At 47.8% G+C, this 25,673-nt stretch overlaps 1 long non-coding RNA gene across 7 annotated transcripts; it reads left to right on the top strand.

The window, feature by feature from the left end:
• Window positions 1-503: 503 nt before the first annotated feature.
• Window positions 504-23,026, top strand: LOC141950515 (uncharacterized). 7 transcript variants are annotated; one of them, XR_012631054.1, is made up of 4 exons: window positions 5,721-5,888; window positions 7,620-7,681; window positions 8,042-16,857; window positions 22,790-23,026. It is a non-coding gene; the product is annotated as an uncharacterized LOC141950515 (long non-coding RNA). The 7 variants fall into 7 exon arrangements; XR_012631056.1 differs by lacking the exon at window positions 22,790-23,026 and having other exon boundaries at window positions 8,042-8,475; window positions 8,635-17,161; XR_012631055.1 differs by lacking the exon at window positions 22,790-23,026 and having other exon boundaries at window positions 8,042-8,719; window positions 9,085-17,161.
• Window positions 23,027-25,673: the final 2,647 nt, after the last annotated feature.

The following is a 25,673-nucleotide window of genomic DNA, read 5'->3' as shown; positions in this document are numbered from 1 at the left end:
CAGAGGCTGTTTTCAGTCAGCACCCTCAAACCATTGGTGCGGGGCAGCGATGGAGGTGTACCCACGGGACTCCCTGTTCTCAGCTCAGCGATGGCGCTTCCTAAATGAGAGCCGTGGGGAGTGGGGCAGGGACCTTTCCCAGCTGGGGTGCAGTGCTGGAGGACGTCCCCTTCCCAGGACCAGAGGGCAGCAGGAGCTCTTTGCTGAGAAGTGAGGGTGGATGGGTTCATTGCTGCTATCCCAGCCGATACCAGATGCCACTGCACAGGAGTGTCTCTGTTGCCTGGGTGCAGCAGGTTTGACTTCTGAGACAGGTGTAGTGAAAGATACCTAGGAAAGGATGTTTCAAGCTAGCTAGAAGTGACAAAAACTAAAGTTAAGGAGGGCCAGAGAAAATGAATGGTTTTACTAATTTAATCAAAACTCTTCTGCTTAAAGGAAAAGGAAGAAAAATGCCCAAGTCCCAGACAGTTTCTGTCAGTGTGGTTCACTCTCTCCTGGAAGCAGAGAGAGGGGACGCCTTGCCAAACTTTACTGGCTACTTTGGTAGAACTTCAACAAGCAAAGGAGCCCTTTTGCCCAGGAGAGGATGGGAATGACCTGAATCCACCTACCAGGAGGTAAATAAGTAGAGTGAGAGGGGAACTATTTGACCCTTATGTTGTGACAAAACTCCTCTCTTAATGCGCTCGCACATAGGTTTGGAGTAGGCAGCTGGGAGGTTATTTTATCACAACTGAAAGATATAAGATGAGATTTTCTAGAGAGACTCACCCCATTGTGAGAGAAAAGACAGAAGAGAAGGAAAGGGATGAGGATGAATCAACATTTTACTATGTTACTTCTCAAGCCCAGTTTCCACAATGGGCTCCAACATGTGCATACTTAGTGCTCTAAATTGGGTTTACCTACCCTTAAACTATTCAGTTTGTCCTAGCAAATACAAGTCTGTGGGCTTGAAAATACACCTTTTCCTAATGCCACTGGCTCAATTTTGGGAGACTCTAATTCAGGAATAAGGGTGTGACTCTCTGTGTTCTTGTTATTGCTTGTTATTTAGGGGATGGAATATGTCTTGGGTTGTCCCCAGACTTTCTGGGAAAAGCACAGGACCAGGTTCCATTTTATCCCTTCAGTACTATCTGCAGATACCAGAGGGTTGGAGCAAACATCTCTTTTCACTGGATCCTACCTACAGGATGAGGCGTGCAGAAAGTTGCAAAGTCACGCAGTCGGCTTTTAATAGGATTGCAAAGAAATTTTTGAAGGTGAAGTTTGTGTTCAAGTGAGCAACGGCCTGAATTTGCACTCCCAAACATGTCTGAGTAAAGTCCCCATCCAGATGTGCCCTGTTATGAATAACTGGCTAGTCTCTGTGGGTTTTCACACAGGATCTGTGCTCCAAGCCAGGCAAACACTAGCCAGTACAGTGTGCTCAGAAGTGCTGATTGTGTTCTTTGCAGCACAGTGACTCCAGATCAGAACTTGCTCATGTCCGGGCAGCCTGACGGGTGACTGAAATGTTAACAAGCTTGTGAAAGAAAATCTATTGCCTTCAGACCAAAGACTACAATAAGGCAGGGGCCTGGGTAACAGCTGTATCCAGCAGTTTGGTGGGAAAAATCCGAGTAGGGTGAAACTGTGGCTCTCATTTGGGCAGATGTAGTCCATCTGCTGATGGGATCAGGGATGGGACAGCATCCTCTGGAAAGCTGGGATTAAGATACACAAGCGGTGCATGCAAATTAGGCATCAGATTATGCACATGCGAACCATGACAGTTTTCTGGTATTTTGGTTGGCTTCCAAGTTCAGATTTGGAGTCCTTTATTTCTGGTGCTTGAAGGCAGCAGCTGATGTGCTGTGCCTCAAAAGATGCTTTTGCCCTTGACGTCCGGATTCCAGCATGACCCGGTGCAATGACAGTCACACACTCAGCACAAGCTGTCCCCCCTCCTTCCGTAGTTCCCTCCACAGGAAAGTGGATCCTTTTGCAAACCAGTCCTGGCTTGGACAGAGATGCCAGAGGAAAAAGTTTCAGAGGCCAGGTCCTTCCACAGGCTTTGCCCTGTCCATCACCCTTGAAACTCAGTCCCATTAGGAGACGATAGCTTTCTGGCTGATGCGAACTGCTGCATGACACATCGGATATTGTGTATAGGACTTGAAGAGGTCGATGAGAGCTATCTGAATCATTCATTACCTGGTGAAGTAGGTGAGTGACTGCTATTGTCCTTATCCTTTTAGAGAAGGATGCTCAAGCACAAAAAGGTTGAGAGCTTTAGTGAAGGTCCCTAAAGGAGGAAGCATCAGAACTCAGAAATAGTGCTTGGTTCCATGCTCAGACAATTATTCTTCACTTTCTCTCTGAAAATCATGTACTAAGGATTAGTGTTATTGTGGTTGGTCAGTTTATGCCGTAGAAACACCATAATGTGAAGTTAGTCTTTTCTGCTAATTTTTAGCAGTCCATGAATCAATTCCTGTTCACCAAACAGTTCCCGCTATGTCTCCATGATAAGCTTTCTCTCTTGGTAGGTGTTCTGTCTGCTTGGTTGGTCTTTCGGTTCACATGGCGGTTTTCCTGATTCTTGTTCTGAGGAATGAGGCTGTTTCTAAAAACAAGGAGATCCTAAATGTTAGATTGCTGCTAACATTCCCTGGGGCTGTGTGGAAGGATTCATTCCTTAGGCTTCCTGAATGGTTTCTTTGGTTCTCAGCAGCTCCCGTGCCATTCACAAACAATGTTATTTGTGTCGTTATTGCAACCAGACGTTGACTTGCGCACCAGTGGTGCTAGGTGCTATACAAACACAGGGCAACTGGGTGGTCCTTGTCCTAAGGAACTTATGAGATCAAGGTTTGCAGTGTGCTGCAGGTCAGATCTGTCTTTATCCTTCCAGCTCTAGTGCAATTGTGAGCGGTAAATAATAGAAAGGAGTGGGAAGAAGGTCTTCTGCCTGAGATGTGTATCTGAGGTAGTTCCAGGATAGTGGGGAATAGAGAAATTCATATGTATACACTGGTAAATATGTATAAATAAGGGACTTGAAGAGACCTTCTATCTATTTGGGAACAACTAGAATTCCTGCTAAATAAGACTCAGCAATTCATGTGGCAACTAGGGTGGTCTTGATTTTTAACCAATAAAAGAACCAGCCTCTTGATCCCTGGCTTTTTTGCAGCATCTGTTTCTTTCTTTTTCTTTTTCCTTTTCCCAGCCAAATGCTCAAACATACCCAGAAAAGCCTGTTCTCTTCCCAGCTGGCTGCATCTCTGTGGAGAGAGCCTGTGGCCCTCTCCCATTTCAGGCCTGTTTGACCTTGCCTTGTAACCAGATGTTTTACTGGAGAGCTTACACTTGGGAGAGCCTGGGTTGCATTCAGCTGCTGGTGAACTCTCTGCCTCAGTCAAGCGGCTGTAAACAAAACCAGCCCAAGAAAAACAAAACCTTTTCTAAACTGAGTTGGCCAAGGACAGGACTGAATCCAGAGATGCAGATGGCTGTTAGCATGTCGGTGAGGCTGCAGAGAGAAGCTCATCTGCCATCCCTGATCTTCAAAGATGGATTTCACTTAGCTGAGGGTTCATAACTATTTTTCCCCTGGTTTCCAGGCTTTGGAGATACATGACACAGAGACCCCTTCCAATGCTGCCCATGGTGCATCATAACTGTTTGCAGCTGTCCATGCATTTGAGTGAGTTTCTGGCCAAGAGTATTTAGAAAGTGGTGGCTTGCTGGCCTGAAAGTCTCAGAAGAAGGAGTCACAAGAACACCATAGCAAAATGATTAGACAGGTACATCCTTTCTTTTGAGAGACACGTCACATGCCTGTTGAGATTATTCACCCGGCGCAGGCTTTCTGCAGGAACAGTCCTGTCTTCCACACTTGATCAGGAGAAGCTTTGAGCAATGTCTTCTGGGGTTAAAACTATAGTAGGAGTTTAGATTGTCAGAACATTGTTCTTCAGTTTGGGAAGTGGCCAACTCTCAGAGTTCCCATTTTGCACAAGACACAAGATCATTAGCTTAGATGTGGTGAGAGCCTCACTTGCAAGATGGCGTCTAGAACAGCATGGGGTCTCATCCTGTAGTGACAAGTTACAGGAGTTGGAGGATGCTGCCCCAGGCTCTTCCAGCTTGGTTTGGACCTGGAGTTCCGATCTGAGAAGGCTTTTTCCATTTGAGTTGTGATTGGCCAGGTTAGAAGGCAGAGGAGCTGTGCAAACAGCAAGATTTGCTCCATCGTCTCTGAATAGAATCAGTTCTTGAGCCAGAACCATTCTCTGGTGAAAGGGTGTATTATGCTGAGTTGAGATCGCTGGGAGAGGGATTGCTTGGCACACTGATCACTGCCGTACCAGGAAGGATGGAGGCCTGTGACTGAGCACTGTACACACAGAATCATGTTGATATCCACATCATCTCCTCCTCAAGGGCCAGGCTTGCCTGTCCCCAAACATCTGCTACCACTCAGCAGACATCCACCACTGTGTTGAGATATTTATCCATATTCGGTATGCCCTCAGAAGGAAATGTGCCCTCTCCTGCTCCTACATGTGTACCAGCTCCACTTTCTACAACCAAGTACCAGCTTGCCATAGGAAATGTCGGGGTGACCTGGCTACAGCCCATGGCCACTTTCTCCTCTCATCCATCTCTGGCTCCATAAATCATTTCTAATAATCAGAGTGCTCTTAATGCAGCAGTTCTAATGTGGGCTGGATCTGTTTAACCTAATCTGAGTATTAAAGCTGGTCACAGTGATATCTGAGCACCTGTGACTTCCTCAGACCAGCTAGAATTTAGGACTGCGAAGCCAATGGCTTTTCCTGTTCATGCTGTACTGACACATCCCTCCTGGGGTGATTAATACCTTCCAGAGATGGCATTAGGGTCAGTTACACCAAGGTAAGGAAGAGATGAATGGGGCCCTAGGGCAGATATTCCTTTCACATTCCCAAATGAAAAAATTTTCACACTTTCCAGACCTTGGCTTCAGCATCTCAGGGGACATTCTTCTTTTGTAAGAAGCTCTGGGGGTGGCATTGCTCAGCCAACTGGGCACAAGGAGAAAGCTGGAAAGAGGAAGGGATCTAATAACACTATTTTGCCCTCTGTGCTTAGATCGACACTTCACTCTGTTTTAAACATCCGCTTCACCATTCCTGCTGTCCAATATCCCACTATGGCCCCAGCAAGAGCTATTTTAATCCCTCATCATTCATCAGGAGGCCCTTTCCTGTTCCCTTTCTATCTGCTCCCACATGCATGTATGTACATCTCTCCACCAAGAAATCCCCTGTGCTAGCTGTTGTCGGAAAGGTCACCCAGGGATATTCACAAACAGCAGGTGTAAAATTAACAACTGGTGCGATTCCAATCATCTGGCAGGAAGGAAAACATTGGACAATAGGTAGAGCCAGGGTAAAGTTTCCAGCTGAAGGCTCATTGCCTGATATAGGGTGGCAGATTGGTGGGCTGGGAACTCTCCTAAGAATGTGAAACCGATAGGGTATTAGCAGGCCCTCTCTGCCCCTCCAACACAATTGTTTTCAGCTTGCTCAAAAATATTTGGAAATGTTACCGAGCAGGACGTGTGGGCGAGAAGGCATCCTCCAGCCAATCAGCCGAGTAGATTTCAGCCCTCCCCTTGAATTTCAAGCTTTTGTTTTCCCTGATGGAAGGGAAGGTGAATCCTCCATGATTAATTTAGGGATCTTAAAGCATTTTGGATAAGTTCCTGCAGCACGCTAACAAGTGGTGCTCTCAAGGATTATGGAAATTGTGGAGAGATGGCAAGGTAGATGGGAGGATATATGATGGATACAGATTCTGACCCCTCATCATTTTTGTTAGTGGGACTGATTTTAGCTGCATGAAACAATGTGAGTATTGCTTGATAATGGCATCTTGATGGTATAAGTCTTTTGGAGGTAGGAATGGTAGATCCTGTTAGACCTTGACTAGTGTCAGCAACCAGAATGGTGGCTTGAGTCTATGAGCACAGGAGTAAGATTTACTCTATAATTCAGGCTGTGGATGTACCCAAGGATAGTTGGCAGCACTGAACACAGTGAAGACAATGGAGAATGGAAAAGGTTGTCAAAAAGTTAGGTTTAAACCATGGTGAGCTGAGTTATTGTGTAAGTATTAGAGTGCAGTAGCTGCTCCCAGCATGGAGAAGGAGTTTTGCCAGAGGTTTTAACTAACACACAGCCTTTCCTCTGCTAGAGTTCAAACACCAAAGTCTCACCTCTATGAAGTAAGAGTAAACGTATGGGGATTGCTGCACCTCAAGAGTGGTACATCAGTGCTTACAGCTATCTGGCTTCTTTAGTCGCTTCTGCCCTTCTCCTTCCCCACACTCAAAGCTGTCAGTTAGTGTGATGTGACACCAGGTGTCCTTTGGCAAAATGCTACCACACCACAACTAGAACTTGTAGGCTTCTTTCCATCTTCTGTTTAAACAGGTTTTGTACAAGCTCCATCCATCACAATACAATTAGTGCTGAAAAAGTGCTTGTGTGGATCTCTGAGCCTACGTAGAGATCCCATTGCTCTCGCTTAGCAGGGATCTCACACATGGACTGTGCTGACAAAGGATGCCTGGGCTGAGAGGAGGTCTGATAACGCAGTGTAACCCTGACATACGTTGTCAGCAGCACTGCCATCGCCAACGAGAGCAAGGGGGAGGACTGGAATTCTCCCGTTCAATTGGGCGAATTTGACACCTTCTCGTTCTTGTGTCCTCGTGGCTCAGCCACTTGACATTTCTAAACATTCTCAAGCAAGTTCACTGGAAAACTATCCCATGTCAGGAGCTGCTGATGTCAAGGCTAATAACAGTCCTGGGGTCAAAACCTTCTGATCCTTCAGGCAAGGACCTCAAGATTTGGCTTCAAGTCAATAACGAGGTCTGTCACGTCGACGATGACTTATTATGAATTCCAGCGCAAGCCCTTCGCAAACAAAGTGCATTCGTTTGGTTTTCCATGCAGGAAAAGGATAGCAGTTTCCACAGGCGGTTTTTCTCTTCCTTGCATGGAGCAGTGAGCAAAACCGGTGAGCTCAGAATGGGCAATGGCAGCTCGCCTTAGAGCAGGAGACAGGGACAGTGATAACTCTTTATCTGGGGAATTCTTCTCTTCCCCTCTGGAATGGTGCAAGCTGATGGTTTTCATCTCTAGAGATGCTGTTTTTTTTTTTTTTTTCTGTGTTCCCTTCCATCATTTAGATGTTAACAATACCTCTTGGCTGCCTTTGTTAATGTTACAATGGACCTCAAAAAGAGGGAGCAAACCATATCGGGAAATGCACGGCTGGATGTCAGGGAAGGAGATAGCAGGGATCTTACTGGCTCACACTTGTGCTGCAGTGAAAGCAGGAATTGTAAGGTGACATTCACTTTGCTATTACATTATAATCCCAACAGCGTGTTGAGAATGATGCCACTGGAATGGTGTCCAAAATGATAATTATAACCACTTCGTATTTTTAATTTTCTCTTAATAAGGGAAACAGTGGTCATCATCCTAACAATAATGATTCTGCTCTGCCCTTCCAGATGTCAGAACTTTATAAAGCATGGATTAACAAACACTGATGTTTCTCTACAGGCCTTTCTTCTGAACTGAAATCCCCTGTGCAGCTCAGCCCAGCCAGACACACACATCAGCAGGTACAAACCAGGGTGCTACAGAAAATGCTGTGCCTGCTTTTCTGTTGGCCTCATTTTACAAGGGAGTATTTGAATCATGGAGAAATAAGGTAACTTGCTCCATGTCCCTTGGTGAGTCAGTGGTAGAGAACAGATTCAGCTGTTCACATCTCCCCATTTTTCTCTGTCAAATGGCCTGTTTGCTATTTTTTAGAAGCCATTTGACATGAGGTTCCTAAATATGTAAGCTGATGTTCAGAACTGCTGAGTCCTCACTAGTTCCCCTCCAGGCAGTACCTAAACAAGATATCTGTGGGGAAAGCTGTCTTGTCTTGAGTATCAGCAACTGCTAATGGTTATTCCTCTTTATACACATTGCAGATGGACCCCAGCTCTGCCCACCTATCCAATCTGATGCATGCAGAACCAGCACAAAACAAGGAGGACCACAGCAGATAGCCCTGGTTTCCTGAACTGCTGTTAACAACAACGTGATTATTTCACCCATCCCTCCTAAACACCAACCTGATTATAGGAAGTCATTTGGCTGGGAGAGTTTCAACTATGGTTGTCAAAAGTCTTAGCAAAGGGAGCGTTGGTCCACGTGGCTTGGCTGAGTGACAGTTTGCTTCTGAACAGCTCTTGACTCCAGAGAGAGTGGGTTTCTCATTTTGAAAAGCACTAATCTCCTGCTGGTTTGTAGGAAGTTTCTGTAGGATCTCTCTCCACTGAAGGTCAGATTTCATGTATCTTCTGAAATCCTAGAACCAGGGTTCTGCTGTGCTAGAAAAGCAGAAAGGAGAAGACTGTATGAGGTTAGTAACATTTGAGCAAAACAGCGTTCTTGGCTCAGACAGCAGTTCTAATTATCCAGCACTTAGGCATCGAGAAGATTCAGATAAGAGGTCTCAGATTTAGCTCCTCTCTTCTCTCTGCAAGTTAATGTGCCACTTTTCTTCTGTTTTTTTAAGCAGACAATCAAATCTGTGATAGCAAATTTCAAGTTGAAAGGAAAAGATTGTCTCTGCAGAGAATGGAAAGAACCATTTTGGCTCTAGGGTGAGTTCTGTGATCCACCTGAGGCATGGGTAGCTGTCATTCCACACACATTAAACAGAAGCTGTTGAGCTTGTTACAAGAGTAGCTGGATAAAATCCTATGGCTTTTTATATACAGGGTATCAGACCAGGTGGGTGGTCCTGTCTGGCCTCAAAATATTTGAGTCTATGATATATCATTTGCTGTATTGGGTAAAACCTAACTGAGCTCCTGTTATGCTTCCACTAGGGCTATTTATACAGTGTGACAATGCAGGAACCTAGTTTCTGACTTCTGCCTTAAATCGAAGAAGAGTCAATTGAAAATCATATAGTTCCTGCAGTATTAGATCACATGAAAACCTTAACGAAATCTCTGCTCTATAGCCCCATCCATTTCATCTCCATTGCAAGGGACCAGATTGCCAAAAGAAGAGGTGTCATCACCAAGCTGACAGGAGCCATCTCCCTTTCTTCCCTGGAGTATTTATACAGGTCAGTCCCTCTAATACGTAAGCTCTCATCTCCTGGCAGCTTCTCATAGAAGAGCTTCTGAATTTTCCTTCTCTCCTCACTGCATAGCCACCCACAAACAGCCTTTCAGTCATCTGGATGCTCGTAGATCACTAGCATATAGCAAAGCTTTAAGGAGTACACACAAACAACCTATATACTAATCCAACAGCACCATGTTGAGGCTTGTCTTATTTTCTGGACTAGATATCATCATCTTTAGAAGAGCTTCTTCCTTAACACCTTGCTTCTGAAAGGCCAATCCAACCCTGTTTTCTACCATGAGCTATGAACCCTGTTATACTTCTGAGTGATGCCCATGGCACTCACCCACTCTAGCGACTCTAGTTACCTGGGTACATCAGTAAAAACTTCTGCAGGGTCCTGACACCTGGTGTGAGGGTCAGGCAGCAGAAAAGCTCTCCTTCTCTGAGCCTTTTCTATCTACCACAGAGCTGGTTGAATCTCTCCTCCTACTTGCCCTTTGCATTATGCTATGGGGTGGAGAGGAAGCAATCCTCGGAATCTATAACTCTCCTACCCTTCTTTTCCCACACAAGTTAACTCCCAGCCCTTGCTTGCCTCTGCTCCAGCCCCCTTCTGAGCGTGCTCTCATTAAGACCCCAGAGGGAGGAGGTGATGCTCTGAAATTGTCTTAATTGCTCTTGTTTATGCTGGTTACGATGGCAATAAGTTGCCATGCAGAGGAGGCTTTCTTCAGATGTGCAGGTTCTCCATTGTTCTGTATTCTGAAGGATTGTCTGTAGGCAGCTCCAAGTCATTTACAACAATAGATTAATATGAAGATCAGTAATACTGGGTGACTCACAGTCACACACATGCGAGACCCGCCAATTGCTGTGACCTGCCACCGGATTTGAGGAGAGGTTAAATGCTGCCGGTATGTTCTTGCAGGGTGCTGAAGAGATAATGCTCTGCACTTGCACAGTTTCTGCCATCCAGGAGCTCCCGAACATGAATGGAGAATGCTATTTTGCTAGGGCAGGCAATGACTGTTACAATCGCTGGAAAGCAGGGAACTGGAACAGAGTGTGTCTTTTGTCCAGTGTGAATTTGCATGTGTCAAAGTTTAAACAGAGCTCAGGAATCCTGACTTTTAGTCCCTGATCTATCTGCCAGGCACTCTATCATCCAGACCCTAAAGAGGATCTTTTATGTGTGTTGTGTGCTACTTGTGCTGTATCCCATTTATCACCCTTGACAAATCACAGAGAACAGCTCCGTCTCACAGGTTCTTCTCTAGACCTCTGCAGTACAGTGCCTGGGTCTTCATTTAGCAGAGACCCACTGGAGACAATGTTGAGATACCTCAGCTGTGGGTTTGTGCCTTCTGTCCCACTGTTCAGACATAGGGCTTCATGCTGGGACTGACTGCATTGAACTAGGGGTACTTTGCCTTTCATTCTTACTTTTCTGGATAGTCCCAGTCCGCCAGACCAATATCAGGGACACCCCACATCCCTCTGACCCATCCCTTGAATCAAGAGGTCTGTGTGACATCCTTTCCCCTATATCCTTGTCTCGGGGATACATATGCCCTCCTACTATGTCCCCACCAGTCCTCATTCACCCAGGATCCACCGTTCTCTTTCCATGTGCCAGGCACTCCATGCCTCCCCCGCCTCTCTCACCCATCATTCTCCCTGCTTCTCCCCTACTGTCAGGGGCTCATTGTTCCCCCCATCTCTCCTTTCCCCCATGCTGGGTGAAAGGAGAGATCCCCACTCCCATTTTTTCCCTGTTTGGGAAATATATTATTCAAACAGTAGGGCACGGCTGAGAGGAAGGCTGGGTTGTGCTAGAAGGGTTTAACAGCTGTCACATCAACCTGCTCTTGACTCTGAAGTCCGTTACAGAGCTGGGTCAATCTGCTGAAACTCCTCACCAGTTCCCTATTTTCAGTCCTTTTCCCCTGTTTTCAGTCCTTGGATGCTGACAACAGCCCCATAATTTCCAGTGTCAGTTAGGTTTGGTGCTCCCTGTTACCATATTGCACGTACTCCAGCAGACAGACAAGTGGAGAAATACTTTCCAGCTGAGTGTGAAAAATTGCCTTGCTCAGTCCATAAGTAATGTGCTTCTTTGAGTCTAGCTAATTTTCTTCCCCATATAAAACAGTGCAGTTTCTGCATAATTTTGTGCATTACAAAACCACCAGATCTCAAGAGCCTGATGGTGGGCCAGGCCCCAAGTGTGTCGCTAAGCAATTACTGAGTCCCCGCCTGCCTCAAGCTGAATAAAACCTTGAGGCAGAAGCTGAGGACCTGACCCCTGATTAGATCTGTGTGTTTTTCCATATTCATAACAACAGAAATGTGCTTATACTGGGTCAGCAAAGGGCTGATTCGGTATCCTGTCTTATATATAGCCCCAAAGAGGGTGCCTAGGAAGGACTAGGAAGACTTTTCTGCCATAAATATGTATTTCATTTGGAAATATAACATATAAATAGTTAGAAGTTCTATGTAATTAGTAACCCCAGTGGATTTCTCTTCAACAAACTTGTCCACATTAAGTTCATATACATTTTTAGCCTCTTAAACGTCCTGTGGCAAGGAGTTCCTCAGTTTAACCACACAGCTCCTTTCATTTGAACCTGAAATGCCCCTGTTTCCACGAGCTTTTGAACCACCAACCTTTTAGCTAGCAGTGGCACACATTCACAAAGATCTTGAAAGAGCCATATATTTAGTGGTAAAAGTTTTCTACTTCCTCCATCTATTTAAATCCACTATCTGCTGTAAATCTGCACTGCAGTGTAGTCACCATGCTGGAAGAAGAAATGCAGAAGAAACTGAAGCTCTTTGAATGAAATAGTGCAAAGCACCTGCATGAGGTGCCAGTGGTCGCCCATGAAAGAGTCCCCTTGGAGCCACCACATGTTGCCATCACTAGACGGTGACATCTCCCAAGCTTTGGAGCAGACTTGGTTGACAATCCAGAAGAGGGCAATGGTGACACATCCTCACTGATGCTCTGAGCACCAAATCAGCTGAGGACAGCCACCGTAGGAATGTAACCAAATAGCCAAACCACCTTGGCTAGCAAATCTGCATGTTCCTGGCTGTTTTGTGGCAAGCAGATTGAAGTGGGAGGCAGCTTTCAGCTACTGTCTCAGGTCAGATGGGACTGTCAGTCAATTGTTAATTATGACTCTTCTTCTTACTAATTTCTGTAACTTCTATCACCATGGCAGCTAACTGCCGTGGAAAGATTCAACCAGAAAAAGGAGAAGACAACCAAACTTTTCACAGCAAGGGAACAGGAATGAGCTACAGAGGAGGTGGGGTGGAGGAAGAGATCTGTAGGTTGTCTTCTAGGAAAGTCTAACGCCATGCTCTGAAAGCTGGTCAGGTTTGGCTTTGCATGGTCCTATCAAAGGGAGTCAAACCTGTATTCAGCGGCCTTGTGCTGAGAACTTGCACTCAGCTACCCTGATCCGAGCACAGCACGTGACCAATATATGGTACCTGTTCATTCCACAGGATGCTGGGCACTATGATTTTTCTTACTCTATGCCTATTACTGGAAAACTGCATTATTATCGCATCTTTTCTGCCCTGACCTGGTCAGTGGATCAGTTTTAATCTTTGGTGATGGCTGTGTGTCTGCATAGGGAGGGAGGAGGAGAAACTTGACAGCACTTTGAGCTCTGATTAATTTTTAAACTTCCTCCCTTTCTGCTTATTTTGTAGCTTTTGTCCTGATGCTGAATGTGTTTTTTCCCCCATGTGTCACTTCCAGAGGAATACTGTGGAGATGAAATGCCACTCAGCCATCATAGGGCGTTTCACCTGTGGGGCTGGATGGAAAGTCATAGGCTGGGACCAAACAGGGCCCTAGGACAACTGGTGGCTTCTATCACTGCAGCAGCTCACAGGAGCACATCTGAGTGCCTGAGTACATCTGTAGCATGGGCAGAGCAGGTTGCTTGGGATCATTAAAACAACAGCCATTTTGTTGCTGTTTTGTAGAACACCACGCAGTTCTTGCTAAAATAACTGTGTCTGTCTGGCCCATTCAGCAACTTTCATTTCTGATTAAGCTTTCCAGCCTGTAGGTATCTTCTCTCACACCTGTCTTACCATTTCCATTTAGAAGGGTTTAATTTAGAAACCCATTGTGCCTGGCCCTGCGCAGACCAAGCCAATTTATTTTACATAATGCCTCAGCGCTTTAGGGAAACAGACTTGTTCTAAGTCCTTTCTGGAGGGAAGGATAGACTTGGGTATTGGTTTGAGATCCAGGAGCAACAGACCCTGTTCTGACAGTGTTCATAGCTTTCCCGAGACCTTTATCAAATCACTTACCCTGTCTTGAACCTGACTTCTGTATCTGGAAAATAATCAACAAAACAACACTTTCCCTACCTCTGGTTTTAGGAGAATAAACATAGTATCTAGATGGTATCAAAGTCCTTGTGTTCCGTGCTTTACAAATAGAATAAAAAGCTGATTTCTGTGCTGGAGGGACTTCAGTGCATAAGTGAAAGATGGGGACAACAGGCAGGTGCAAGTCTGCTGAGAAGCAATGAAACAAGGCAGAGCTGAGGGGCAAATTGACCCTGGGCATTGCCCACCAGTTACCTAGATGCTGTCAGCCTTTCCGTCGGCATCTCGTCAGGGATGTGCAGGGAGAGAACAAATCACTCTGTGGGCGTTTGCAGGAAGCTACCCCCGAGCGCGAGGGAGAGGCACGGGACAACACACACGAGGGGTGGTTTGAGAATCCATGTGGGTGATCTTCCCAGCAAGCCTGAGGGACAGGAGACTCCGTGATATGCCTGAAGGAGGCACAAACACCCCCCTCCTTGGCAGACAACTCAGCTGGCAAGATTTCATCTTTTCATTCACTTGAGGTTTTCTGTTTGTTCACTAAATGCCCCTGGACCTTGTTTCTCAAGCCTCTTATCCTCCTCTTTCATTGTCACTGCCACAGCAACACGTGATTTTGAGAAATTATGCACAGGGGAAGATGAGTTTGCACTGAGAAGGTGACATGAATCCTCTGCAGACCCCACTGGAGTCAGTAGATCTGAAGAGAGGTGCTCTTCATGCATGGGGCCACAAGCATGGGTGAACCTTCCAGTGGCTACGTGCCCTCCAGAGCTCTCATCACTGTTCATCAAGCTCTTCCCCACAAAACAGTAGCGGAGGAAGCTCAAGAAGTATTGCTTTTTAATTTCAGTGCTGCCACAGTCACTGACGTCCTCGCTAATCCTCTTGCGGCAGCAGGCTGCTAATCAAAAACTCTGCTCGCCACTTTGGCATCATTCTGGGAAGCCAACTGAGCACAGAGATGCTCAATTCCTCCCCCTCCACACACCTTCCATTGTCTTCAGGACTGACAGCTCTGATGTGGAGCAGTGATAAAAGCCAGCTGATGCTGTCAGGGCCTGGTACAATTGCACCGCAGGGAAAAAGGCGACTGGCTCTGACTCATCCTAGCCGCCTGGATCTCAAGATGCCTTGTATGCGTGCTGTCTCCTGACATGGCTCATCACAGAGCAATGCACCTTCCGTGGGTTCTGGATACTGCCCTGTGAAGCAGGACTTGACTGTAGGTCTTTGGAAGGGCTAGCACTGGTGGCCAGCTGGGTAGCCAGCCATCCTTTGAGAGGCTAGAAAAACCCACAGGAAAAAAAACCACCTCATTTGAAGATCTCCGCTGTGTATGGGGCATTAAACATCATTGGATGTTCCTTTGCTTGACCTGTGTTCAGGGGTGTTTAGCAAAGCATTTGTGCAATTCCTGAGTGGTTATCTAAGGCAGTAGCACTTCTTCAGCTTCTCACATGCCCATCCTTATGGAATGAGCTGAGCTGGTGTTGAATTTCCAGGAGGCTCCAAAATGCAGGGAACCCAGACTTGAAATGCATCAGGACTGCCAAGCCAAGATGTGAAGGACATTCAAAGAGGAGAAGTTGGCCAGTGATGTGAACTTCTGGGTGACCTTGAGGAAACTGGCTCAATGCTGCCTATCCTGGCCAGGTCAGCAGCTGAAATTTCCATTACTGAACGTAGAAACTCAGGGGTTATTTCTGTTTTGTTTTTCACTTTTCCCCAAACATGATATTGCATGAGAGGCATTAGGAGTTCCTCCTATAAATAGGATCACCCCTGTCAAAGCTGGTTAAGTCATATCCAGTGTCAAGCCCATAAACAAGGTGTGTCTCAGATGCGCTGTCTGGAGGGTGCAGAGGGCTGTACAGGGAAGTTTGACAGCTCCCTGTTTGACTAGTTGGCATTGGGACACCAATTATTTTCAAGGCAACAAACATAATCATCCCCAGCTCCCATCTGGAGGATTTAGGGAGTGGTGCAGGACAGAAGCAATGTAGTCAAGGATCACTGCTATATGTTGTAGCAGAAGTGAAGTCTCCCAGCTATATTGTGAGAGGAGGCAGCTAAGGTGTAGAATCATAGAATCATTTAGGGTGGAAAAGACCTTTAAGATCATTGAGCCCAGCATAAGTGTGCAGGTGCTGGGACCTCCTTGGCTGCCATCATAGCAGGCATTAAATGCTCTGATTTCATCCATTCCTTCAAGGTCTTTCCCCAGTTCTGCGCTACAGGTCTGGGATGACCTGGAAACCCTGCACTTGACTCAGTTTCCCCTGGAGGGAGCTGCAGTTTCCTCTTCCTTTAGAGTTGCCCAGTTCTTCTGTAGCTCCATGTGAAGCAGCAGTTTCAGTGGCATCTCTTACAAAGCAGCTTTGCTGGACTGGAAGTCAGCTGGGGCACAGCAGTGAAGCCAGAGACACAAAGCAAAGCATCTTTGAAACAAGAGTGTAAGTGTCCCCCCGTGCCAGCTGCAGGGACATCTGGGTGGAGCTGGCAGAGCTTCAGGGATCATCAGGGTAATGCATCACGGGTGACTCCGTAGCAGAGCACCTCGGGGCAGCAGGAACTGGAGGAGGGACCCTGAGGCCCCCTTTGCTTTCCTTCTCACCCCTGGGAGCTTCTTCCCACCTCTTCACCAAACTTTGTGCTGCTCTGAGACTGGGGGCTGCGAGGAACCTGTTCTGCTGAAGTGATGCAAGTGAATGTGTCTTAAAAAAACAAAGAAGGATTTTTTTAAAAAAACATAGATCATTTCTGTGGTCTGATTTCCCCACAGATCCACAAGCAGTTGCATCAGTACAGCTGAGGGGGTGGAAAACTGAAGTGGGGGCAGAAAGGAACAAAAGCTTTCTAAGGCAGCTCTACCACTGAAAATTTTCTGTAACTATATGGAGACCTATAGCCTCTTGTCCCTTCCAGACTTTAAGAGCTGTCTGGTTCTTGTGTGCGGAGACACAAGCAGCGGAGCAGAGAGGAGAGATGATTTGTTTGAAGCTGAATCGGGAGAAGCTTAGCAGGGGAGGAATCACTACTTGTTCTGAGATAGGCTAATTATATTCTGTGTCCTTGGAAGCCAACCCTTTTCTACTCTGCTTGCATAATAGAGATCCTACAGCTTTTTACAGAAGAACAAGGGTTTCCCTCCCATCATCGCTGTACACAGCAACCTGTCCCACTGCCAGCCTCCACCCCTGAAGCATCTGGATGTCAGTCCTGCATTCCCCGGAGGGCTGCTAAAGCACTTTGGATTCCTCGGAGATGGAAACCTTTCTAGAAACGCAGGGTAGAGTTACTCTAATTCCTTGCTGTTTGGGATCAAACTGAAGCCTGCTGCTTAATGGGGGATAAGTGGATGTAATGCAGTCAGTCAATAACTTTATGCACACACGCAGAGCCCTTTGGATTACTGATTTCCAAAAGACAGAGTCTCCCTCACGAACCCTGCAACACACTGACTCAGCCCTGAGCCTTTTGACTTTGTTTTTCCTTCTTTATAAAGTGACTTGTACTTTTAATTCTCCCCCCCTTATTCATTTTTTTTCCCACTTATTCATTTTTTTCCCCATAAAAGTTTTCAGCCTGTCAAACGACTCTCTCCCTGTCTCTTTTCTCTTTGCCTTTTGCAGTGGGAGGAAAGATAATAATAAAAGGAGCAGTTTTCAAATAAAAAGCCCCATGTGTTACCTGGGAACTGTCTCTCAGCATCCAAATACCCGCTGGGGCAGAGATCACTGAGTCCCCGCTGTTGTTTTGTACCCGCCAGACACTGTTTGTGTTTTGTCACTAAATGCTCCTGTCAGGTCTGTCACTTGGTACAAGCAGGACTGACTGGGCCCTTGTAAAATAGGATTTCGCTTTAAACCTCCCTGCTAAGCGCTCCTCACTCCTTCCCTTCCTCCTGACAGGGGAAACTGCTGCTTCAGCTGCTGCCGTGGTAGATCCCAGGCTGGAGGAATGGGTTTGGGAGTGTTTGTGCTCTCTGCCTCATTGATCCAAAATGCTCCTTGTCTTGGGCAGCCCTTTGGTCCTGCCTTACAGCTCAGCCGAGAGGGAAGGGTGAGCTGAAGGAGTCAGTGAGCCTGCCTTCCTCTCTCTGTCAGTCCTCAGTCCCTGCTCAGCTTCAAGCTGAGCCCTTCAGAAGTTCGACACTCTCCTCACTTTCTTGGGACATCTAGGTTTTGGCCACCTTTTTTGTGGCCTTACTGAGTTGCTTCTAGAAGGAGCAACTTCAGGAGAAAGAGCTCTAGACCAAGGTATTCCTGTAAGAGCAAAGGACTTGAAATGTCTCCCTTGGGGCCCCCAGATGGGGAGATGCAGGAGGGGCAGCACTTATCCCAGCCCTCTCCATTCCCCCACAGCCTCTCAGCTAAAAAGTTCATTTGACTTTTATGAGGGCTGGAGAGACCAAGCAAACAAAGCCTCAGGGTTTAGTCAGTGCCAGCGGGTACAGCACGTGCCTCTTCCTTCTCCTTCCTCTTTTCATTCCTGCTGACAGCTCTCCAGAACATGTGGTGTCTGCTTGGCTGGGGAGCCTCTCAGGAATGAGCCTGACTGGGGCAGGAGAGAGCATTTCTTAGCATCTCAAGTGGGGGCTGCCTTCTCTTTCACCCCAGGACATCTTGATACCCTCTGAGCTTCAAGGAAGCTGAAAAAGGCAGGGAAAGAAGGGGGGAGATGCTGGAAGTGTCTTGAAGTATGGAGATGCTCTATTGGATGGAGAAGTGATTCAGACATGAGCCCAAAACTTTCCATTTTCCCTCCCTGCTCTTTCCTGGAGCTCTGACTTACAACCACAGCCTGTCCTTTCCACTTCACCAGTGGTGGGGATCAGAGGAATTTCCAGACCTTGAGTTATGGTCCCCACACCATCAGCATCTCCCAGGGTGAGGGACTGGCTTGGGTCACTGCAAAGGTAGAGCTGGAGGCAATATTTGGAGCTGCAGCAGAAAAGCTCCTTTTCCTACACACTGCTGGGTTTTGTTGACTGTAACAAACCTCTCCCTTGGCTGCTGGGACTGTGCTCTGGGGCTGGGAATGAAGTATTGCTCATCCTGCTCATCCGTTCATTGCAGGAGTTTTGGGAATCTTTGTAAATAAGCCAAGAACATGAGAAATAGAAATTCCTCCCGTTCCAGGCCCTGCCTGACACTGCACAGATCCTTTGTTCCTGGCTTCTTTCTCCCTCCCAAGGCCTCAAAGAAGTTCCTCCAACAACACACCACCCTGCTCAGCCTCTTCCACCAAGTAGCAGTTATCCATTAACTGGCCATGAATAATTCCATCAGTTAGCCCATCTCTTGAGGATCTCCTTCCCCAGGTGTTAGCAATGCCATTTTAGCACCAACAAGAAAGGAGCACTCAAGAGCTATATATATATGTAAGTGCTTATATAGGGCCTCTTTATTCTCGTTAACTTTATGGTGCTCCTGGTTTCAGCTAGTCCACAGAGAGCTCAGATCAGCCCATATCCTCCTTATTGCTCTGAGTGCTGCATCCTGGGCTGTGCTGGCAGAGGGGAATCAGACCTTTTTGGTATCAATTTTCTTGGTATCAATATCGATCAATTTGTTGGAGGGAGTGTGTGAGGATGTCAGGAAGGCTTTGAAACAGTCCCTGGTACCCTGTGACCTGGTCAGGTGTGATGGATCCAGGATGGTAAGAAGTAAGCTGTATGTGTTGCAATGGAGACTGTTCAATAAAATAAATCTTTTCAAAGGAGAAGGAAAGTAGCAGGAACTAGTAGAAGAAAGGATGTTTTCAGCCCTTGAAGGGGAATCTGGAGAAAGAGAGATCCTTTTTAAGCGTAAAATGGTGTCAGTAGGAACATAGTATTGTTATTCCTTTGATGGGAGCAGTTAGCTGAAAGTGGGAGGACTTGCAGGTTATCACAGGTAGAGGAGAAAATGGCGGTGGAGTAGGAGGATCCTTTGAAGTGCTCTGGTCCTGCAAAGAAAGGACACGCTCCTGCTCACCTGTACCCAGCAGGAATCAAAAGCAGGGGAAGTGGCCGTGCTCACAGCTCTGCCCTGCTTTGTCAGTGCTCTGCACAGATATCTCTTGCCTCATTTCTTCTCTGGGCCATGTTCTCAGAGCCCTCCCTGGCTGAGCCTGGAATTTCCTGGCTGCTTTTCTCCCTTTTTTATGGTTTGTCCTGCTTATTTCCCCCAACATATGTACACTGCTTTACATTTAAGACACCGCCTAGAAAATTCTCTCAGCCCCTTCCTGGGCTTTGGTTTTGGATTGGAGGGTTTGGTATGGGGGTGCAGATTGCTGCTGGTTTATCTTCTAGCAACGCCTGTTCTCCTAATGCTAAAGGTGAGCCACAGGGACAGGATCAAGGCACAGGAGGAAGACAGGAGGTAAGTGGATTAGCCAGGACAGTTCTGCATGTCTAGGAGCTCTTAAACTGTGTGATGGTCTTGCAAGGGAAATGATGGAAGACTGAAAATTGGGGACACCCAAACTTAGCCTAAGGTGGGCGATCTTCAAGGAGAAAGGATGTGATGTTCTCTGGTGTTTGCTTTTTGCTCTTGCACCATCCAGCTTTCAGTTCCTGATACAAGCAGGGAAGCACCCAGCTGGTATGAGTGGAGCTGTACCATCAGCCAGGAAGGGCTGTGTGCGACTTGATGCTACGCTTTTGGTGCCCAGATACCTTTTGAAAGCTTCTCCACCTTATCTCTTTTCACAGGGCCATAGGGGAGCATGGCCAGCTACTTCCTAGTTCCCTAAGGGAAATGCTAAACAGGGACCCAAGAAACTATATGCCCAAATCCTGTGAGTAAGCTGCGGGCGCTGCGCTGCACTAAGCTCAGTAATGCAACTAGGCGGTGCACTCGGTTCTGCTCAGGTAACACAAAGGAAAATGACAGTGGCTGCAAATTAATTACTGTTAATGATGCCACCTTCCTGCAGAGCACAGCAATTTCTGCAGAGGGCACAAGGCTTGGTTTTGTCGAGTGCCCAGCCTGTAAAGATGCCTTCCGGCATACTTGTGCTGTCCATGAGCCCATATGTTCCCAGTGGGAGCCACGGAGCCATCAGGCAGTGCCGGATGGAAGCATGTTTTGACTCATGGGTCAGAGGCTGTGCAGAGAAGTCTATTGTTCCCAGTCACTTCTTAATTGACACAGTGAAAGAAGCCACATCTTCCTGCCTGATTCTGACCGGGTCTGTAATTTAATTCAGCTCAACATCTCCGCTTCAGCCCCCCAGGGGCCTGTCAATTAATGATGGATTTTTTCTCGCCTTGGGAATTTCTCTTTGCTTCCATTCTTTTTATTTAATAGGATCTAGTGAGAAAACCGGCAGTACTAAATCTCCCAGCCCCCATTTCCTACCTTTCCGAAAGGTGCCTCAGGAAGAAAAGTGCTTGGGCATTTGAAAGAGAGACAAGTGAACTTCAGGGACTGAAAACGTGTGCAGCTTTCCCATCTTTTGTTCATTCATCCTTTCTATTGCTCCTCTCGGGTCTTTCGTTTCTCCTTGCCAAAACTGCTTGTGCACACTTCACTCAGGAGCTAATGAGACTGTTTTAGAAACTGTAAAGCTGGACTGGATCCCTCTTCCCCCCCCCCCCCCCCCCCCCCCAGAGTGCGATGTCTGTTTAACCTTTCTCCCTTGGCATCTGTCTCTCCCGGCAACCTATTTGCAAGTCTTATGCTTGCAAAGAAATCCCATTGCTGACTGGGTTTAAAATGGGGGTTGCTGGGGAGGTAGGCAGGAGTATGTGATATGCTGTAGGGTACAAATTCAGGCTGGCTGCAGGGGGCAGTTACTCCATGGATCTGACTTAGCCTGGTCTCTCCAAGCTCTGCCAAGATGTAGAAGTTTTTCATTGCTCCTTGAAAGGGAAATGTGATTTGCATGTCAAAGAGTGGGAAAGGATAGGGGTCGGCAGTTCTCCACCCTCTTTATCCTCTTCCAGTCTCTCTTTCACCTCTCCACATCCCCCCAGCTTTCCTTTTGGCAGTCCTATGCCACTAATGAGTTATTGCTGCATTAAAGTGTCCAGTCATCATGGGAGAGATCTTGGGGTTTCTTAAACCGTTGGATCCTGTTGAACATCCTTGTTAAACTTCGCCCTTACTGCTGCGTGCGGGGAGCTTCCCACGCAGACCAAAGTTCGGTCCCCAGCCCACCGGTTCTCCTCCACAGGCGGTGACGTACGAGTCTCTGCACGCAGGAGGCGGTGAGGGGAGGGTGTTTGGGAGAACATGTCTCTGAAGCAGTGACTGTTTGGTGAATGTGCAGAGAGAAGTGGATTGGGTTTGGTGGTTAACCAGGTGAGAGCATGGTGTCTCCAGTCCCTGCTTTTACAGAAAGCCTGCTAACCCTACTTCTTGTCCTTGCCAGCCACAGCTGGTGATGGGTGGGAGGAAAGAGTGGAGGGGGCAATTCCTCCCTGACCCTCTCCTTGGTGGTCCTCTTTTCCTGTGTACACATGTGAGAAGGGATGAAGTTGCCCAGGTATTGTAGAGGTCTGGATCCATTATACATGATGCCTGCCTGAAGGACTAGAAGGCAGAGAGCTCTTTCCCTCCTTCCCTTCACTCTGTGATTCTTTCCCAGTTTCCAGGATTTTTTTCTAGCTTGTTGTTGGGTTTTTTTCATTTTGTTTTCTTTCACATGTGGCTGCCAGGTCTATGCTACACTTCTCTGTGGGGATCCACATTCACTGCCCAGATCTAGAGCAGGAGAGCCTGGAAGATGCTCATACACAGCTGAGAAGAGTGTATGAACCTCAGGATGTTGCTTCCAGCCACCTGCTCCCGAGACTATGAAGACAGCACCTTCACATGACACTGAGTCTGGTTTCACCAGGAACTCTTAGGAAATAAAGGTCTGGAGTGTCCCAGAGACACCATCAACTACAACAGCAAAAGCCTGTTCTCCATGTGCTAAGACCCTTTTTAGATGACAGCAACAGTCCTGGAGGCAGGGACAGTCATACCAACATGTGCTTGTGTCCTGCCTCCACCAGCTGTGAGGAGGAGGAGATCCTTGTTGTTAGGTTGTGCTGAGACATCGATGGGATAATTGGCTTAGGGAGATTTAAGCATTTGTTTTCTATTCACAGTGTCTTGCTTTTCCAGGCCTGGCAGAGAGCAGGGAAGAGTCATCTGCAAGTCTGAGTTCAGATCAGTGGGAGCAGGCCTGTTGCCCTGCGTGTGTACAGGGTTGTTCTCACGCCCCATTTCCTTTGTGGATAGAAAGAAGAGTTATCAGGAGCCTGCACCTGCTTCCAGCTGAGGAGAGGAAACGCTTCTGGAAGGGACAGAGGATGATGGTGGTGTCTCAGGAGTCCAGGAAAGATCAGGGCTCTGTTGGACTCAGCATGGTAGAGACTGATACTGCAAGCTTCTGGTCTGAGTGGTTGGAAAAATCATTGCTGTCAGCAGGAGAGAACTCAGAATTAAAGTCATCACCATGATGATTTGTACAACTGAGCTGCTGGTGTAAGCATGAGCTGCCCCAGGCTGCAGAGGACATGTTCCCCAGCCCACGGGTCAGTAAAAGCTGTAGGTTCCCTCCTTGCACTACCTGCTGCCTGGCTGCTTGCAAGTGAGAGGCACCTCAGCTGGTGTTCAGCTGCCCCCCATCACCCTCCTGACTGCTTTAGGGCCCAGCTGCAGCCCTTGGCTCCATCCCACAGTGGTGCTTTAGTGCTGGGGACACCCGGTTCTGTCCTGGCTGTGTCCCAAAGGCCCTGGAGACCTGAAGGAGAGGTCCAGACAGCTAAGCTGCGTGGCCTGAGGGAAGGGAGGGCAAATACATCTCAGTTAAGGAGTGATCATGTTAGTGTGATGCATTAATGGGGAAATTGAGTTAAAGGACTTAATCGGGGATGTAAAGTGAGTTGGTGGTAGGCTGGAAGTTTCCTTATGGGTGCTCTCCCCTGGGTTTTCTACCCTTTTGTGAAGCCAGGATGTGCTTTTTGAAACAGTACATTAACTTGACACTAAAAGGCTTCCTAGAGGTGGGTGGGGAGGAAGAAGCCAGGAGATGGAGGGAAGCACTAGAGAGAACAATGCTGAGAGATGCAGCTCAGAGGGTCATGCTCGAGCTGAACTCCCCTGTGACTTCAGGCATGATCAAGAGCCTGGACTCTCCAGCACAATGAGGTGCTGACTCAGCTCTGGACGCAACAACCCCAGCCCTTCCTTAACACCAATGTGTCCTTGGAGGCACCTTCCCACACAAGGAGTTGGACAACAGCACAACCACATCCTCCCACCCTGGCACAGGGAAGCGACAGCTCTACTTACCTTTGTGTAATAAGGTTAAATCACTGCCTCGTTGGAGCACCCAAATTAAGTCACCACCTTGGTGGATCAATACTATTTTCCATGATGCACTTGTGACACTAAGTCTGGGAGATGGATTGATGCTGGGAGGCTGAAACGCTGCAGGGGAGCTCCAGTTAGACTCAGCGCTGGGCAGGGTTTTTTATCAGGGGAAAAATAGCAAGTTTCCATGGAGAGCAGCAGCTGATGGCACAGGCAGGAGGTGTGGTGGAGTGGGGATGTGAGGACAGTGCCCGTGTCTCCTGGCACCTCGTGGGGCTTAGTGCTGGACCTTGTTTTAGACTGGCAGGGCTATTACAGGGGGAAAGTCCTTGTCTGTGAGAAGCCTGTGGCAACAATGATCCCAGGTGTTTCTGGGAGCTTGGGTTAAAATGGGCTGTTCTCTCCTCCATCCCCCCAATTCCCCTTCCCTCTGAGCAAGGTCTGGGAGAGGGAAGGCCAAAGGAGCAGCTCCCACAGGGTGATCACAACAGTGTGTGGGTGCCCAAGGCTGCCTGATGCCACACTGGCCCCTCAGCACAGGAGACACAGCCTTCCCACCCCAGCAGCCACCATCCCAGAGGCTCCCTGTCCCCACTGTCCACAGGAACTACCACCACACACTGGCTGGGCTGTGACCAAAGGGGCCCTCCAGCTGCCTTGAGCCCTCTGGAGAGATCTTAAGTGGTGTCTACCAGGTTGCTGTGGCTCAGCTGGGGACTTGGATCGAAGCGAGGAGTCCCTGGGGCTGAGTCTGAGGTGAGTTGTGGGACAGTTTGGGATCCTGGATCTGGCGATCACTGTGCTCTGAGCTGCAGCAGGCCAGAAAAAGTTTGTGGCCAAAGTGAATCTTGGCAGTCCCAAATCCCAGCCCTGGGACAGTTGCACTTCTGCCAGCTTCCCACGCAGAGAGGCTTGGAGTGGACATCTCTGTCCTTTCCAGGGATGTGGTGTGGACCAGAGACCACCCACCTCGTCCCAGCCACCCACCCCTCTTCAGATGCCAGGGCTAAGGTCACTGCTGGATCTCTCACCCCCATCTCCCTCGCTGCTCTGCCCCCAGGACCACTAAGCACACGATCGCCCGGTGCTGGGTGCTTGTTCAGCTGGCTGGGAGGAGCAGGCAGAGCAGCTGGGTGGGTGGTGCAGGGGCTACAGCCCCCTTCCTGCTGCTGCAGCTGAACACCACGTTGCTGGACTCTGAGGAGGGGAATGGGACCAGTTGGCTGGGTGGACTGGGTGGGCTTAACCCTTCCAGGACAAGCCTGACTCTTATTGAACATCTCTGTGCAAAATCAGAGCCTTCTGCAGAGCCAACATTTCCCAGCCTCCTCACGGGGAACAGGGGGAGGAATTCAGAGGAGCAATTGTAGCCCTAAAACCATTCCTTACCCCCCAGACCCAAACACCTCCTGTTCTCAGGGTGCCCACATTGCTGCCAAACCGGAACTCCTGGATGCTGGCTGTATTTTCTTTCTAAACCTGAAACAGCACAATTTATTCAAGATATTTGGCATAAAAAATGAGATTCCTCCTCTTAATCCATTTCCAGAGGTGACCTAGTGGCTGTCAGAGCCACGTATTTGGACAGAGGCGGAAGAGTGGGTACCAAGGCAGCAGGTTGCTGCCCACCCCAAGGCGTGAAGGGGGTTGAGTGGGTGCTTCTGAATAAAATACTAAGGCAACGGGAGGAGGGCAAAGCTGATTAAAATGCCCAGAGCAACTGTGGCAATGTGGGCAATGAGGTGACACCACAATCGGCTGTCACTTATTTTGAGGCTTATTGTCTCTGGCTTGCTTAAAAAACCTT

Source organism: Strix uralensis, chromosome 16 (genome assembly GCF_047716275.1).
Source record: "Strix uralensis isolate ZFMK-TIS-50842 chromosome 16, bStrUra1, whole genome shotgun sequence".
Classification (NCBI taxonomy): Eukaryota; Metazoa; Chordata; class Aves; order Strigiformes; family Strigidae; genus Strix; species Strix uralensis.
The sequence above is the reverse complement of the archived record's forward strand: the minus strand, read 5'-3'. Positions and strand labels throughout refer to the sequence as shown.